At 40.3% G+C, this 19046-nt stretch overlaps 1 long non-coding RNA gene across 8 annotated transcripts in view; it reads right to left on the bottom strand.

Annotated features, from left to right (window-relative positions):
- LOC108583549 overlaps positions 1-19046 on the bottom strand; it is a 115938-nt gene that overhangs the window by 57124 nt on the left and 39768 nt on the right. For 6 of the 8 annotated variants that reach the window (XR_004179649.1, XR_002519404.2, XR_004179651.1 and 3 more), the window contains one exon: positions 1633-1870. The exons of the other annotated variants lie outside the window; for them this stretch is intronic. This is a non-coding gene — a long non-coding RNA (uncharacterized LOC108583549). The remainder of the gene's footprint in view (positions 1-1632; positions 1871-19046) is intronic. 8 annotated transcript variants of the gene reach the window in all.

The raw sequence follows: 19046 nt of genomic DNA on the forward strand, positions 1-19046 counted from the left end.
TTTTTTTTTTTTTTAACACACCAGAACATTTAGCTCCAAATGAGAGTTCCCTTTCTGAAGTCATGAGATGACCAATTTATTTCACAGATACAAGTAAACATTTTGGGAACTCTTCTCTGGGCAGTTCTCTCATCACCTCTTGCCTTTATTGTGAATATCATCATTGGTGGCAAATATTTACCACTTCAAAGGAGATTTCTAAAAATAGCTAAAGGTCATTTGGGATCAAACTTCTAAAATAAGTAAGTCAACAAGCGGATAATATTATTTGTTACTTAAAAATATTGGGTAGGACCATAAACTAATGAGTTAATACTTTTTATAAGTACAGTTTACAACCTGCTTTAAAAAATAAAACAGCTTTATTGAAAATTAATTCACATGCCATATAATCCACCCATTTAAAGTGTACAATTCAATGATTTTTAGTATAGGCACAGATATGTGTAACCATTACTACAGACACTTTAAAAATATTTTCATCACCACAGAAAGAAACCCTACATCCTTTAGCCATTATGTCCCTACTTTTCACAAACCCCTCTTTCCCCAACCCAGCCCTAAGCAACCACTAATCTACTTTCTATAGATTTGCCTATCCTAGATATTTCATATAAACAGAACTATAGAATAGGTGGTACTTTGTGACTAACTTCTTAGCAGAATGGTTTCACGGTACATTAATTTTGTAGCATGTAGCAATCCTTTTAAAATCAACATTTCATTGTATGTATGTACCATATTTTCTTCATCCATTCATCTGTTGAAGGGCATATAGGTTGCTCCAAATGTCTTTTGGTTATTGTGAATAGTTCTGATATGAACATTCAGTTACAAGTCCTTGTCGGAGCACCTGTTTTCAATACTTTTGTGCATATACCTAAGAGTGGAATTGCTGGGGCATATGGTGACTCTATGTTTACCTTTTTAAAGAACCACCAAATTGTTTTTCACAGTAGCTACACCATTTTACATTACACCAGCAATGTATGAGGGTTCTGATTTCTCCATATCTTCACAAACACCTATTGTTTTTCGTTTAAAAAATGTGGCCATCCTACTGGATGTGAAGTGGTGTTGCATGGTTTTGACTTGCATTTCCCTAATGATTAATGATGTTAAGCTTGTTTTCATGTGCTTGTTAGCCATTTGTATATCTTTTTTGTTATTAAAAGATTTTATAAAATTTTAATTGAGATGGAGTTTTGCCATGTTGCCCAGGCTGGTCTCAAACTCCTAGGCTCCAGTAATCCACCCACCTTGGCCTCCCAAAGTGCTGGGATTACAGGCATGAGCCACTGTGCGCAGCCCCATTTGTAGATCATCTTTGGAAAAAATGTCTATTGAAGTCCTTTACTTTAAAATTTTTAATGGGCACTTCCAGAAGAGGAGACTCAAATGTTTTCAGCAGTAGTAGCCATATTGGAACAAATGCCTGGCCTCCTGGCATCACTAGGGATTAAGTGTAATACTTCTTTGACTGTAAGAGTAAAGAACAAGCAATCACATTAGCTTAAGATGATTATTTGTCCTGCACTAAGTAATACCATATCCATGGGTTTTTACAACAAATATCTACTCGTTTATTGCAAACTCATAGGCCATATGTGTTTTGCATACCATAAGACTTACTAAATAACTTTAGTGGATACCGAATTTCCTTGAAGAAGGGACTTAGAGGCAGCAATCCAGTTGGCAGGAGGAGTGCCCTGAAGTTGTGCTTGCATAGCACTTATGTATGACTGAGAACACATGATTCATGTACAACAAAGAACAGCAGAAAGTTGATGGAGGTCATGAGGACCTAAAGCCTCCCCTTTTCCCAGCTCCTGGTTTGACACTTCTGCCGCATCCATAATCCACTGAGAATCTGAGAAGATATAATCAGAGAAGGAAAAATGCATTCTCAGATCTGCCAATGCCTAGTCACAAAAATATAGGTTCTTGACTCCTGCCTGCCTCTGCTCCAAGCTTGGATATGTACAAGCAAGTTGATATACAGATATGTGAAAAGATGCGTGGATTAGTGGTAGGACAGGGCAACAGGCAGGGAGGTGGATGGGAGACAGCGGCATCAGGTGGACATCTTGATGGGAGGAAATGGACTGATGATGGGTAAACGTGCGGATGGGTAGCAGACAGGGCTTCTGCTTAGCGCAGCAACCCAGGCTGCTAGCAGATAGTAATCCAATATAAATCTTAATAGTCAGGGAGATTAGTCAGCTGAGTCCAAAACCAGATTCTGGTCAAGTCCTTTTAAAGCATTCCATTTCATCTACTCTGGCACCTCTAAAAGTTAAGAATTGCCTCACTGGGTCCAAGTGGCTCTGACTGATTTTTCCCATCTAGCTCTCTCTGAATTGGTGTGGATCAACAGCTCATGAGAAAAAAAATGAGCAAGGGGATTGCATGCCTTACTGGTAATCAATTATCCAAAGGCTTTAAACTGGAGATACAAAATGGTGGCAGCTTTTCCCAGGGCTACCCAATGAAGCAATGACAATCTGTGAGAACAGAATGAAAACACAAACTGAAAGGAGTTTGTGAACAGGCTTAGGGATTTTCCCACTGCTCTCTAGGGTCTGCTGTTAGAAAACAAAATCGAAATTATGCAATACAATTCCTTCTATGCCTTTCTCTTGCTCAGAATTAAAAACCGTCTACTGAAGACTTTCTTACTTCAAAACCCAGTCAGGTGCTTTCTACTGTCAAGGAAGGTACCTGAAGAATAAATGGCTCCTATCAGAAAGAAAGCATTTTAGTTCTGCCACAAGCAGTGAGATCTGTGTTTGTAAGTCTCTCCAAAGGCAACTCCATTTTTGCTGCTCTCCTCTCATTTTCTTTTGATGCATAAAACCTGTAGACTGGAGCGCTGTGATTGCATTCTGCTATGGAGCAGGGTAATTGTAAATATTCATTGGAATTCAAGCTAGCTTTCCCAGGTCTCTCCTAGGGCTGTACAGCTATGCAAACAGCAGCAGTGCCGCATTAGCTCACAGCCCGCAGGCCACCTATTTCCCCACAGCCCCTAGGACCCTTTCTGTAGAGCCAGCACATGCAGTGAAACTGGCCCTTAAACACCATTTCAATCTACCATTTCACTTGTTTTTCCTTTTCTCCCCATGACTGCTGATCCTCAGTAATTCTGTCTGTCAGTCCCAAATATGCATTAGAAAGAGAATCATGTCCTTGACTAAAAGCCCAAATTCTGAATGCTCTTGCTGTGTATGTGCTCAATCTATTTAGGAGATTAAACAGATTCCAGCCATTCCATGAACACACACACACACACACACACACACACACACACACACACACAGACACACAGACACACACAGAGGAATATACATATGCAGCAACTCTAGATGAAAAACTAGGATAGTTACCTACTTTAAAGTACAAGAGCATTATTCCTCTTGAGCAATAATGCTGTGAGCTAGCAAAGCATTTAGTTATTCTATCTTTTTTCAAACTTGAAAACTGCAGGAATAAAAAATTAATTAATATAGGATTGGGGATACCATATTAATTATGATCACCCTACAATAAAGAGTTACTTACATATTTAAAACATAAAAATTAGGCCTGAAGGAACCTGTGTTTGACTATGCTTATTTAATCTCAGCATACTACCTGCAAGGCTGAAGTTGAAGGTCCAAGCCAGGCTCCCTGGACCACTCTTTGATATATCTTCTGAATGCTAGATGATTAGATTCCAATAGAATTCAGGGCACCTGCAATATTAACTTCAAAATAATCCAAGGAAGAAATCGATGCATAGAAAAATGACCTATAGAAACCAATTTATAGAGTTTCAAAAAAAGGGGAAAGAGATATGTTATTAATGTTGAAACATTTCAATGAAAAGTAAATCCAGATTGAAATTATTTGGGTCTGGCCAACATTTAGATTTAATGACGAAAGTGAAAAATTACTTTAAGTGACAAAAATATAGGAATGGTCAAAATTTCATATCTAAAAGGAAATTTATTTTAATTTGATTTAACCAGGTAAGTTCATGAGTAAAAGGTACTCTGCTAGGCATGGGGTGAGGGAGGGAATACAAAGATGAGTGATATATGTGTCCTATGTCTGGAAGGGTTTAGAATTTAGCAGCACAAAGAAGATATATAGAAATAGCTACACTATAAAAAGGGGCAAAATGCTGTGTTATCTCAGGGGATTATAAGCAACTTCTTTGGAGAGGTCAAAATCAACCAAACTCTGGAGCAGTGGAAGGATTCTGACCTATGGAACTGGGTGGAGGGAGAGGTCTCTGCAGAGAAGTGTTAGGGGTTGAACTGTGTCCCCCAGAAAGATATGCTGAAGTTCTAACCACCAGAATCTGTAAGTGTGTCTTAGCCACACTCTGTAAGTGCACTTATAAGACAATACCATGGCCAGAGTGGCTTATAAACATTAGAAATTCATTTCTCACAATTCTAGAGGCTGGAAGTCCAAGATCAGGATACCAGCATGATCAAGTTCTGGTGAGAGCATTCTTCTGATTTGCAGACTACCATCTTCTCGTATCCTCACAAGTGGAAAGAGGTCAAGGAGCTCTCTAGGGTGTCTTTGATGAGGACACTAATTCCATCATAAGGGTTCTACTCTCATGATCTAATTACCTCCCCAAATCTCCACTTCCTAATACCATTGCACTGGAGGTTAGAATTTCAACCTAAAAATTTTGATGGGGACACAAACATTCAGTGCATACAGAGTGTGACCCCCTTTGGGAACTGAGTCTGCAGATGTATGTAATCAAGTTAAGATGAAGTCATACTGGATTAGAGCTGGTGTCCTTATTTAAAAAAAGGGAAATCTGGACACAGATATCCAGGAGAGAAGGCCATGACAAGATGGAGGCAGAGACTGGAGTGATGCATCCACAAGCCAAGGAGCACCTAGGGCTGCAGCAACACCATAAGTTAGAAGAGGGAAGGAAGGGTTCTTCCCCTAGGGCCTTCAAAGAGAAGATGGCCCTGCTGACACCTTAATTTTGGACTTCTAGCCTCCAGAACTGGGCAAGGCTACCTTTCTGTTGCTTTAAACCACCCAATTTGTGGTGCTTTGTTATGGCAGCCTTAGGAAGCTAATGCAAGAGGGAAAAAGATGAGGCCCAAAGGTAGGAAGTGTGGGACTTATTCTGAAAGGTGAAGTTTGGATTGGCTGGAGAGCAGTATGTGTAAAGACCAATTATAGAGATTATGTCTGAGAAAAAAAAGGGTCCAGATGGTGGCATTTGGGGCTTTTATCTGTAGCATATAAAGCACTATTAGGAGAGAGAATAATGGAAGATTCAGGACGTGCTGGAAGAATAGACTGGAAGAAGTGGGAGCAGGTGGCAGGTTGCTGTGAAATCTGAGACAAGAGGTGACATGCTGGACAGTGGCAGTGCTCACAGAAAGAAAGTGATAGATTTGACAGGGGTGGAGGTAGAGTTGATAGAACCTGGACACTAATTAGGTAAAGAAGGCACAAAAATAATTTTTACTTTTGAGTCTGGAGATGGGAAACAGGAAACCCAGGGGGTAGACTTGGTTTGGGAGAATATGTTGAGGAGAAAAGTCTAGTTTTTAGTAAATGTTTATGTCCAGCAGAATGCTGGAAATGTGGACCTGCAGTATGTGTCGGGTTAAAAATATAGATCTGGGAGCCAGCTGCACTGAGGACATAGTCAAGGGCCTGGAAATGGTTGCAATCACCACAAGAGTTGAGTGATCATCAATGGAAGAGTTGAACACTGGGGGAGCACCTCTATGTGACAGAAGGATGAGGCAAATGTAAATTAGAGTTCCAAGAGCGTAGCCAAGATCAATCCAAGTCAAGGCAGCCAAGGATGTGTTTTATGAAGGAGAGGGTGATCAATGACATAAAATGCTGCAGAGAGATTGAGGAGGACAAGGACTCAGGAGAAGTCATCAGATATAGGGATTAGAATGTCAATAGCAATTTAGGACAGGACAATTTCAAATTAATGGTATAAGAGGTCACTTTAAAAGGGTTTAGAAATGATTAAGAGTAAGAGAGGCTAATATTCATGGATTATTCTTTTGGCAGGTTTGGTAATGAAAAGAAGGAGAAAGATGAACTTTTTGTTGTTCTTGTCATTTTATGATAGGAAAATATTTAAGTATATTAATATGTAAAAGAGAAGAAACTAGAAATTTGGAAGACTTGTAAAAAACAAAACAGAATGGGATAACTGATGGAACAGGGCTCTGGAAGGAAGAAGGATGGATTTCGATTAAGGAGCAAATTAGTTTTGTAAAGCAGATGGGGCAGTTTCCTTTCTGGCACGGGCAAGGAAATAATAGGATGGGTTGTAAATCACTTGGATGTGGAAGGAGGAAGTTGAAGTTCATGTTGGAAAGTCTCATCTCAGTAAAGCAGAAAGCAGATCAACTTGGGAGAGAGATGTGTGGGTGAGTGGGCTGCAAGCTTGAGGGATGGGAAAGATGATATCTTTGGGGAATATGATTGAGAGTAAATAAAATAATTGCTAACAGACCTAATTGAGGTGGTAGCAATAGTGCTAACGGACATATTTAATTTTAATTGACAAGACATAACTTTCTACAACAAGGTCTACCAGCTTGGGAGAGGCGTGCAGGTGGAAAAGCAGATGATGAAGAGAGGCCAGTGTGGGTTATAGGCCTAATTTTCTCTTTAATTCAAATCCATCTCTCTTCCTTCCAGAGGAAGCTCAAAATACAAGGGATCCCAGGTCACAGTAAAGGCTAGATTAGAACAGGCATTTGAAAGGCTTCTTGCATGAATGTCTATTCCTTGTCCTTCAAAGTAGCCTAAAAGTAGTGAAAGAATAAATAATAAAGAAAAAATGTAGGTAAAGGATAAAAATCATGTTCTTTTCTTCCTTCTTTCTTTTAATTTATTCATTCAGCATATATAATTTGCTGAATGCCCCTCCATGCCATGTCATGGGAAAAGAAGGCTGGGCATCAGGTTTGTAAGATTAGGTTACTTACTCTTCAGTGTGTGAAATAACAAGAACAGTACACACTCAGCTTGCACTATCTTCCAGGAACTGCTATAAGTGCCTGTCCACATATTAACCATATTAACTGAGTACCATAACCTTCAAATGTAGGAACAATTATTTTGCCAGTGACGGTACTGAATTTCAGGGGAGTTAAGTGACTTGTCAAGGTCACATAGCTAGTTGCCAGCATAGCCGAGGTTTTAGTGAGTCTGGTTCCAGGGTCTGTTGTCTTAATCACTCTACTATATGAACTAAAAAGTTTTGAAATGGGTTATAAGTAGGATGATTACTTTTTTAAATTTTTTTTTTTTTTTTTTTGAGATGGAGTCTTGCTCTGTCACCCAGGCCAGAGTGCAATGGCATGATCTGGGCTCACTGCAACCTCTGTCTACTGGGTTCAAGCCATTCTCCTGCCTCAGCCTTCTAAGTAGCTGTGATTACAGGTGTGTGCCACCATACCTGGCTAATTTTTTGTATTTTTAGTAGAGACGTGATTTTGCAATGTTGGCCAGGCTGGTCTCGAACTCCTGACCTCAGGTGATCCACCCACCTTGGCCTCCCAAAGTGCTGGGGTTACAGGCATGAACCACCACGCCCAGCCAATGATTACATATTCTAATCATTCTGGGATGGTCCAGTTTATACCTGTTGTCCCAGCAAAACTATTCATTGTATGCTCTTTCAATAAAAATCCTGGAGGACAAATTACATGGTTACTTTAGTTATAAGAGAAACTGATCAACCACGGGGCTTTTCTTCAAACTCTTCAATGTTGGCTCATGTGATGTATAGAGACTAAGAACTGTAAGGCACTTAAGAAAAATAAATGAAATGGCTCTGCCTTTCTAGGACACACTACAAGACCCACAAGAGCCAGCTTCTTTGATTCCCTTGGTAAGATCACAGCCCCTTCCACAACCCTAGTGGCCTCCATACTACTAAGCACTTCAACCCTACTGGTTTTAATTAAAGGAGAAACACAGAAAGGCACATTCTCTAAGCTGCCACCAAATGAAGTTCTGCACACCTATTCTTTAAGCAGTGGTGGAAATTGAACATACAAAACCCTACAGCAAATCTGTCCACCCATCTCTCTCTTCCTCATCTCCTTTCCTTATCTCTACTCTCAGGCCAGCACTTCACTGTTCATGCCAAACGTCAGGCTCAATAACGATATGTCATATAGATGTACAGCCTCAGCCAAAATTGGTATTGGGCTAATGCCAGACCGTTTGCACCAATTCTGGGTGCTTTGTGGCTGTTGGTAATGTCTTCATTTCCTGAACTCCTTCTCCTTATTGTTTTTAGGCTCCAGTGAGAAGCAGGGAAACTGGTACTAGCGACGTGGCTCTGGCACCCTACAAGAAAGTCTTGTGCTCTTGTTGTTGCCAAATTAGCTTCCTTGGAAGATTTAAAGATGTACACTCAACTCCCTATGGATGATTTAAAAAATGTATCACTTATGGTCACTGATGACAGGCACTTACACAACATTGGGATTTGTATTATACAACATTGGGATATTTTAAATGCTGCAACGTGCAAAAATGATGGTAAGCAGAAAACCAACTCAGCAAACTGAACAGAAGACATTCATCCAGGGCTTCAATATCCTGTCAAATGACCACTGTTTTGTATGACTTTATTACTCTCTGAGGTTTTAATATGCTGTTCCACAGAATTCCCTTATTATTTCCTTGACTGCTTTTCTATTGTCTCCTGCCTGTCCTGGATCCTCTGTTTTTCCTTCCTCTGAATTCAGTCTTGCAGTGAGTTTATGCATTCATAGTGATTTCAACTACAATTTATATTACAAACAGTTCCAAATATACATCTGAGCTGCCTGAAGGGCATTTTACTCTTTCTCTTTTCCTTCCTTGGTAAGCTCGTCCTCTAATATGATTTCAATAATGGCTAACATTTATCATGTCTCAGGCATGGAGTTAATGCTTGGAACCCTACAAGCAGGGGCGCTTACTATTATCATCTTTGTCCTCCAGAGAAGGATCTAGTAAGTGGTAGAACTGACATTTGACCCCAGACAGATTTGCTTCAGAATCTGTGTTCTTAATTAACCACCACATTATGATGCCTCCTTACATTCAGACACTTGCTCTCTACCTCCTGACTAGACTATCCCAATAGCTCCTTAGTGCTCTATCTGGCACCAAGCAGAGCTCAATGTCATTTTTCATATGGAAGGTTTACTGTGTTTCCTAGTGATCACATTTAAAGTACTCTGTTGGACCTCCAAAGTTTTCCACTGACTTCTCTGTCACCCAAGCCCATCTAGACTGTGTATTCCTGTTAAGGATATTTGTGTGCCATGCAAAATGTGTTTCACACTTCCTTAGGGTACTTCCTCTACCTAAAACACTCTTCTTATCTACTCTATAGGAAACCTTTTACCTCTTGTTTTAGGATTTACCTGTTTTAGAAAACCTCCAAGTAACTATAAGTGTAAGGGTAAATGACATATAGTCAGTGATGTTGTCTCCGATTTCTTTCTATTTCCTACAGAGTCTAGTAATATTTATCATCCATTGGATAAGCAATAAAGATTGTTAATGTGCTGACATAACCATCGTAACCAAAACTAGAAAGAAACCCACACATGGCTGAGAGTCACAACTTAATAATTACTAGAGGCCAAAGTGTATGTTTTCACCTACAGTGGGGTAAGAGGAGGAATAGAGCTTCTGTATTGTTTCTAAGCCTGTTTGCTTTCAACTCCATTCCCCACTTTCCCCTGTTATGCTCTGTGTGGCTGGGATCTGATCCCCCAAAGCCTGCATTTCTAGGCTCACCAGTCAGTTAGCTTCCAGATAGGTTCAGGCAGTGGAAGGAGCTGAAGGGAGAACAGAGTTTGGGAGGGAGAAATTAGGCACATCTCTGCCTCCCACTCTGTTTTGGGATAGGGCTCCAGCCCCAGCTGTGTCTCCTCTGTAGCTCTAGCTCTCCCACACAGGCCTTCTTCCATGATTCCAGTTTCTATGAGATGACCCTGGCCTCTGGGCTCTGGTAACGCCACTTCCTCGCTTTGTCTCTTCAGCCTAGTGAGGGTAGTGGCTTCCTGCTATTGTTAACCTCACCATTCCCATTGGCTTCTCAGTGTCTCCCTGTAATTCCCTGCATTAAATTCCCACAGTTGTAAATTTGTGAATTGCTCTGTTTTCCTGTGAAACCCTGAAAGAACAAGCAACCTTTTACTATTATTATTACTATTTTATTATTATCCCAATAGAATCATAGACAAACTTCCGCTAAAACAAAATCCCTGTCAAGCTATGATTACTTTCTGTCCTCCACCTGTCTGACTAGGAGGTGAGATCCAGCCACAAGTAGAAAGTTTACAGACAAAGAGACGAAGTTGACATGGCTATAACAATGGCATTAACCCTCTAAGAGGACTGACATAACATGTTTCAAACTTACAAATCTTCAACTCTTGAGGTTCTCCATTATAAAGACGCATTGAATAATAACATAAATACAATAGCTTTGTGAGTAGTAAGACTAAGAAAAATAAAAAGGAGAAATTATTTTGTAATTTCATAGGTAGATGAGACTAAGTCAACCTACAGATTCTGACCTTATCTTACTATTTTATTGGTTTATTTAAGGAGACTAGTTTAATATTTAACGTCAAGTGAGTAGGTTCACATTACTAAAGGAAATGCTGTGGACACTTTTAGCTTCAACATAAATTCCAAGATAAAATCCGTCCCTAAAATGAGCCATAAATCCACCCTGTGCCAATCCAATTAGAACCATCTGGTGAGCAAACAGATAGGCACCATCTGTGTTTGAGAGCATCTTAGCTCTGCCATTCACCCAGAGCATCCACCTGCCTAGTCCCCAACTCTTTTTTTTTTTTTTGGCTTCAACAAGAGAGATTTATTTCTTACAGTCTGGAGGCTGGGAAATCCAAGATCAAGGTGCCAGCAAGGTAGGTTTCATTCTGAGGCCTTTTTTTTTAATTTTTTTTTTACATTTTTAAAATTATCTTTAAGTTCTAGGGTACATGTGCACAATGTGCAGGTTTGTTACATATGTATACATGTGCCATGTTGGTGTGCTGCACCCATTAACTCATCATTTACGTTAGGTATATCTCCTAATGCTATCCCTCTCCCATCCCCACACTCGACGACAGGCCCCAGTGTGTGATGTTCCCCACCCTGTGTCCAAGCGTTCTCACTGTTCAATTCCCACCTATGAGTGAGAACATGCGGTGTTTGGTTTTCTGTTCTCGCGGTAGTTTGCTGAGAATGATGGTTTCCAGCTTCATCCATGTCCCTACAAAGGTCATGAACTCATCCTTTTTTATGGCTGCATAGTATTCCATGGTGTATATGTGCCACATTTTCTTAATCCAGTCTGTCACTGATGGACATTTGGGTGGGTTCCAAGTCTTTGCTATTGTGAATAGTGCCACAATAAACTTACATGTGCATGTCTTTATAGCAGCATGATTTATAATCCCTTGGGTATATCCCCAGTAATGGGATGGCTGGGTCAAATGGTATTTCTAGTTCTAGATCCTTGAGGATTCGCCACACTGTCTTCCATGATGGTTGAACTACTTTACAGTCCCATCAACGGTGTAAAAGTGTTCCTATTTCTCCACATCCTTTCCAGCACCTGTTGTTTCCTGACTTTTTAGTGATCGCCATTCTAACTGGTGTGAGATGGTATCTCATTGTGGTTTTGATTTGCATTTCTCTGATGGCGAGTCATGATGAGCGTTTTTTCATGTGTCTGTTGGCTGCATAAATGTCTTCTTTTGAGAAGTGCCTGTTCATATCCTTTGCCCACTTTTTGATTGGGTTGTTTTTTTCTTGTAAATTTGTTTGAGTTCTTTGTAAGTTCTGGATATTAGCCCTTTGTCAGATGAGTAGATTGCAAAAAATTTTCTCCCATTCTGTAGGTTGCCTGTTCACTCTGATGGTAGTTTCTTTTGCTGTGCAGAAGCTCTTTAGTTTAATTAGATCCAATTTGTCAATTTTGGCTTTTGTTGCCATTGCTTTTGGTGTTTTAGACATGAAGTCCTTGCCCATGCCTATGTCCTGAATGGTACTGCCTAGGTTTTCTTCTAGGGTTTTCATGGTTTTAGGTCTAACATTTAAGTCTCTAATCCATCTTGAATTAATTTTCGTATAAGGTGTAAGGAACGGATCCAGTTTCAGCTTTCTACATATGGCTAGCCAGTTTTCCCAGTACCATTTATTAAATAGGGAATCCTTTTCCCATTTCTTGTTTTTGTCAGGTTTGTCAAAGATCAGATGGTTGTAGACATGTGGTATTATTTCTGAGGGCTCTGTTCAGTTCCATTGGTCTATATCTCTGTTTTGGTACCATGCTGTTTTGGTTACTGTAGCCTTGTAGTAAGTATAGTTTGAAGTCAGGTAGCGTGATGCCTCCAGCTTTGTTCTTTTGGCTCAGGATTGTCTTGGCAATGAGGGCTCTTTTTTGGTTCCATATGAACTTTAAAGTAGTTTTTTCCAATTCTGTGAAGAAAGTCATTGGTAGCTTAATAGGGATGGCATTGAATCTATAAATTACCTTGGGCAGTATGGCCATTTTCACGATATTGCTTCTTCCTATCCATGAGCATGGAATGTTCTTCCATTTGTTTGTGTCCTCTTCTATTTTGTTGAGCAGTAGTTTGTAGTTCTTCTTGAAGAGGTCCTTCACATCCCTCGTAATTGGATTCCTAGGTATTTTATTCTATTTGAAGCAATTGTGAATGGGAGTTCACTCATGATTTGGCTCTCTGTTTGTCTGTTATTGGTGTATAAGAATGCTTGTGATTTTTGCACATTGATTTTGTATCCTGAGACTTTGCTGAAGTTGCTTATCAGCTTAAGGAGATTTTGGGCTGAGACGATGGGGTTTTCTAAATATACAGTCACGTCATCTGCAAACAGGGACAATTTGACTTCCTCTTTTCCTAATTGAATACCTTTATTTCTTTCTCCCACCTGATTGCCCTGTTTCAACGGCATTCTCTTGAGAGATCTTTGGAAGTATTTGTAGAAAAGGTTTTGCAGTTCCTGTCCGGACATAACTGCTTTGATATGGAATAAAATAAATAATCAACTGAACCACCCGTACATTTGGCCACCTAATAAATATTCATAGATACTACCCTCTGTGCCTACATACCTAAAACGAGAAAAACTATCTATGGAAGACACTACTGATTGGCTAGCTCAAAGCCATTCCTAACCCCTTGTCTTTTGCAGCCTTCCCACATAGAGACTGGGGTGGTAAATTCTTGCTTTCCCAGCAGCATGGGCAGTGAGGGTGGCTTTGGGACCCATCTGGCTGTGAGGTGTAAGCAGATGTCTGCCAGAGCAGTGGGATGGGACTTCTGGGGAAGCTGCTCATTTCTAGGTAGAAAGATATAGGCACAGAGGGCATGATTTTTCTCCCTTCTTCACCTTTTTTCCTTCTTTGGGCACACACATCATGGTTGATGCCATAGCACTCATCGTGTAACCAATATGAAGGAAAAGTCAAGAATCTTAGCATCTTTGGCTCTGACATCATAGATAGAAAAGGCTTGGTTCTTTGATGACATTTTTGAGTATTGAATCAATGCCACCTAGACTTATTTGAGGGAAATAAAGTCTATTTGTTTAGCTCACTTTTTTTTTTTTTTTTTTTGAGAGACTGGGTCTCACTCTGTCACCCAGGCTGGAGTGCAGTGGCACAATCATAGCTCATTGTAACCTTGACCTCCTAGTGATCCTCCCACCTCACTAGGCTATAGCTGGGTGTAGTGGTGTGTACCTGGAGTCCTAGCTACTCAGGAGGCTGAGGAGGGAGGATCACTAGGAGATCAAGTGCTCACTTCTAGGTAGAAAGATATAGACAGTATATCATTGATTCAGCTCATTAGCACTTGATCTTCTGGTGATCCTCCCACCTCAGCCTCCCGTGTAGATAGGACTACAGGTACACATCACCACCCCCCCCGCTATAGCCTGCTATTGTTGTTTCTATTCCTTGCAGCCAAATGGAGTCCCACCTGGTTGAAAAGACAAATTTATACTTATTACAAATGTGTCACATTCTATTATAATTGTTGGCTCTAGATGTAGTTTATAACAAACTCTTGATTGTGGTCTATGCTTTTACACAGATTTCTCATTTCTTATCTTTGCTCAGGGTTGATGATTTTTTTTTTTTTTTTTTTTTGAGACAGAGTCTTGCTCTGTCACCGAGGCTGGAGTGCAGCGGCATAGTCTTGGCTCACTGCAACCTCCACCTCCTGGGTTCAAGCAGTTCTCCCGCCTCAGCCTCCCAAGTAGCTGGGACTACAGGCATGTGTCACCACACCCGGATAATTTTTTGTATTTTTAGTAGAGACAGGGTTTCACCATGTTAGCCAGGATGGTCTCAATCTCCTGACCTCGTGATCCGCCCACCTCGGCCTCGCAAAGTGCTGGGATTACAGGCATGAGCCACCTCACTTGGCCAGTTGATAATCTTAATAGAGGTGAGCAGACTTTTTCTATAAAGGGTCAGATAGTAAATATTTTAGATTTCATGACCCAAATCTCTGTCACAATTACTCAGCTCTGCTATTGTAGTGTGGAAGCAGCCATAGATAATATGTAAATGGTGAGTGTGGATGGGTTCCAGGAAAACTTTATGTACAAAGAAAGGCAGTTGGTCTATGTGCCGTAGTTCGTCAAGGCCTAATCTTAGTCAAGCCCACCTGAGAAAGTGAAAATAGCTCCAAATTTCTACAGGTCCTGGGTTTCTACCTAGATCTGACAGTGTCAGTCCATTTTCTTTTCCTTCTTGCCCCCTTCACCTGAGGGATCCTTAGGGAAGACTGATTGCAACCCCTCAGCTAAAACCAAATCAGAAGGAATTTAGAGTTCCCCTGGGGGAAGTATTTCCACAGCATATACTGTTTGGAGAGTGGAGAGAATAGTATGAGATTTCCCTCTCAACATAGATCTTCTTATAAAGGAGTCAGTGAAGGAGAACTTCCACTTTCCTCTCCCATTGGTGAATGTGAGAGACCTGTGATGGTTATTAGTCTTGTGAATATAATCAAATCTCAGTGATTCTGGTTCTATATGAATTGTGGATTTTCTCTTATTTTCCTTCCTACCTTTCCTTCCTTTCTTTCGGCCCTTGCATGTTCAAGTGATGCCAAGGAAATCCGAGGAGATGCAGCTCAATCTGTCACCTCTTCTCTCTTCGTTAAGGCAGCTCTGATACATGGAAGGGTGAGTAGGGGTTGGAATTATCAGCTAACATTGGATTGGGAGTTATTTGTGGATTGAAGTTATTATGTTATCCCTATTTCCTATTTCCATGGAATACTTTGTAAGTTCCCTGTCAGTGGTGGAAATGTGAATGAATTGCAGTTTCTTTTTCTGTTATGGAACAGAGAAAGACCAAGCCAGTTTCCAAAATCTTAATGTATTGTGAATGCGTTAAAAACATTTTTTTAAGTTGTGGGTACATAGTATGTGTATATATTCATGGAGTACATGAGATATTTTGATACAGACATGCAATGTGTAATAATCACATCAGGGTAAATGGGGTATCTGTCACCTCAAGCATTCATCATTTATGTTGCAAACAACCCAATTATATTCTTTAAGGTATTTTTAAATGTGCAATTATTTTTTACTATAGTCACCCTGTTGTGCTAGCAAATACTAGGTCTTATTCATTCTTTCTAACTATTTTGTTCGTACCCATTAGCTATCCCCACTTCTCTCCCACCCTCCCCACTACCCTTCATAGCCTCTGGTAATCATCCTTTTAGTCTCTATCTCCATGAATTCAGTTGTTCAATTTTTAGCTCTCACAAACAAGTGAGAACATGCAAAGTTTGTCTTTTTGTGCATGGTTTATTTTACTTAATGTAATGACCTTCAGTTCCATCCATGTTTCAAATGACTGGATCTCGTTCTTTTTTATGGCTGATTAGTACTCCATTGTGTATATGTATCACATTTTCTTTCCATTTGTCTGTTGATGGACACTCAGGTTGCTTCCAAATCTGGCTATTGTGAATAGTACTGCCATAAACATGGGTGTACAGATATCTTTGATACACTGATTTCCTTTCTTTTGAATATATACCTAGGAGTGGGATTGCTAGGTTGTATGGTAGTTCTGTTTTTAGCTTTTTGAGGAAACTTCAAACTGTTTTCCATAGTGGTTGTACTAATTTACATTCCCATTAACAGTGTATGAGGGTTCTCTTTCCTCCATATTCTTGCCAGCATGTGTTATTGCCTGTCTTTTGGATATAAGGCATTTTAACTGGGGTGAGATGATATCTCATTGTAGTTTTGATTTGTGTGAATGCATTTTTTAAATGTTTAATTGGGAACCTCTTCTGATTTGATCCCACTGACATGCTGAGGAACCAATGACTATTTGGGCATGCAAAACATTAAATTCCCCTGCATTTAATTTTGATGTTCAAGTTGGAAAACCCAGAAATTTCCTTTAGGTGGATTCAGAATTTTCCTTTGGGGGGTTCACAAGAAAACCATCTTCCACAATCAGTGTAACTCCTTTAAAGGTGAAGTCATATAGCTGTACTTCCTTATATCTCTCTGCTGTTTGAGGAGTGATTTCTGGCTCTGTCTACATATCTGCTTCTGGAAATATAAAAAGAGTGCAAAGTTGCCACGAAGTTTTGATTCACTGTCATTAAAGAATAAGAAGTAAAACTAATGTAATGCCATTTCAGTTGATTCACAAGGAGAAAGTACATTTCGAGGGTCTCCAGATCACTGCAAATTTTATTCGCACAAGTACAGTTAGTCACAAGTACAAGAAGACACTTATAAATTTCTTTCTATTCTGATCAGTTTTTTTTTTTTTTTTTTTTTTTTCCAGACAAGGTCTTGTTTTGTCACCCAGGCTGAAGTGCATGGTGCAATCATAGCTCACTGCAGACTCAAACTCCTGGGCTCGAATTATCTTCCCACTTCACTTCCCCAAAGTGCTGGAATTACAGGTGTGAGCCACTGTGCCTGGCCCTGATCAACCCTTAAACAGGCTAAGGGGATGAGAAGAAGCTATAATGAACCTTCAAACTTCAACATGAAGCCCAAGACAATAGATCTTTGTCATTGCCAGATTATATGAAACTCAGATAGAATTGCCTGACCACTTCAGTTTGCTGGAGAGCAGATGGTATTCAATTCAACTAACTTTTATGGGGTTCCTGCCATTTTCCAATTACAATGCTAGATATGGGGAAGCGCTAAGGTGAATGGGTTCTCATGAAATTCACAATCTATAGGAACACAATATATAGAATCTTAAGAGACCTGTGAACAAATAAATTACAACATGAGGGATAAATGAAGTATAGAGATATGTTCAAAGTTATAGATGTAGTGTGAATGAAGACATGGTTAAATTTTTCCGGGGAGGTAACAGAAGGCTAGTGGAGGATGTGATTTTGTGGGAGTAGGTGGGTGGGACCTGGGTGTGGGTAAACAAAAGTGAAAAACAGGCCTGGAAATAAAGGTTGCATTCTTTCAAAACTGAGTAGCACTGGATGGTCATTTTATGTTCTTTCCTTTGGAATTGCCACTTGGGACTTTCAACAAAGGAAGGAAATTCAATTAGACCACCTCAGATGTCATACAGAACACTGACTTGGCACCGGAAGATCTGTACTTATGTACTAATTCTTCAATTTAACAAGCTTTGTGGCCTTGGACAAATTGGCCGACATTTTTGAGCTTCAGTTTTCACCTCCGTAAAATCATGCAGTTGGACCCTCCTACTGGTCTTCAAACCTTTGTGTCTTGCATTCTATCGATGTTTGAACTCTGTCCTTACAAGCCAGTTTCATCCCCACTCTGATCGCTCCTCCCTCCAACCAAAGAATAAAAGGAGCAAGCAAGAAAGCTCCTTTTCCAAGCATGACACTTACATGCTTACAGGCCATCTATGGCCCTTTTCATAATTTGTGCTTTTCAATTTTTTTTCTGGGATTTAAGTTTTAGAGAATAAATTTTATCATGAATCTGCAATTGTTCTAAAAACCTTGCAGCTTACTTAACCTAGTTTGTTTTCCTGCTGATTGAGAATCCTTCTAGCTTCTTGCCCTGTGTTCCTCTTGAACACTCAAAATCATGGGTCCTAACTTCATTCATCTACTCCTTTTCCAGTTCAGAAAGCTCAGGCAGGCAAAGTGAAAAAGGGAATAACATGCACATTGGAGCTATAAATAGCACAACTGATTGTAAATACCAAAGGCTAAAGACGTAAGTAGTAATCAAATAGCCTTCCCTTTGGGACAGCTGCAGGAAGAAGTAGTCCACAGCCTTCAAGGCAAAAAACAGCCTGCAAGCCCAGGTCATAAACCTTCTGTTTGCACTGGATTGTTAGGGGAAAGATTTCTGGTGCCTGGCATTGCATCTGGCCACAATGGTTGCACAGCAGCTACCGACTGAGGAACAGACAACTGAAGCAGAAGCTCTGGGTTTGACCCTGAGCTTGGCCACTCCCGAAACTTCTCTGCACCCCAGTGTTTTCAGATGGAAGATCAGAAATAATGACTCCTGCTTCACAAGGTTGACGTGAAGATTTCATGTAGATGTTGTTTGAAACCGAGTTTTGGAAAAATATTCAAGAAGTGGTGGAGGCCGGGCACAGTGGCTCACACCTGTAATCCCAGCACTTTGGGAGGCCGAGGTGGGCAGATCACTTGAGGTCAGGAGTTCAAGACCAGCCTGGCTAACATGGTGAAACCCCATCTTTACTAAAAATACAAAAATTAGCCAGGCATGGTGGGACATGCCTGTAATCTCAGCTACCGGGGAGGCTGAGGCAGAAGAATCTCTTGAACCTAGGGGGTAGAGGTTGCAGTGAGCTGAGATTGCATCACTGCACTCCAGGCTGTGTGACAGAGAGAGATTCCGTCTCAACAAAACAAAACAAAACAAAAAACAAATGGTGGAGAATTTCTAGTTGGCTGACCATAACTACTCAGGCAGTTAAGACCAGGTTTTCAGTTGTGAGACATCCC

This window comes from Papio anubis, chromosome 18, assembly GCF_008728515.1.
Source record: "Papio anubis isolate 15944 chromosome 18, Panubis1.0, whole genome shotgun sequence".
NCBI lineage: Eukaryota > Metazoa > Chordata > Mammalia > Primates > Cercopithecidae > Papio > Papio anubis.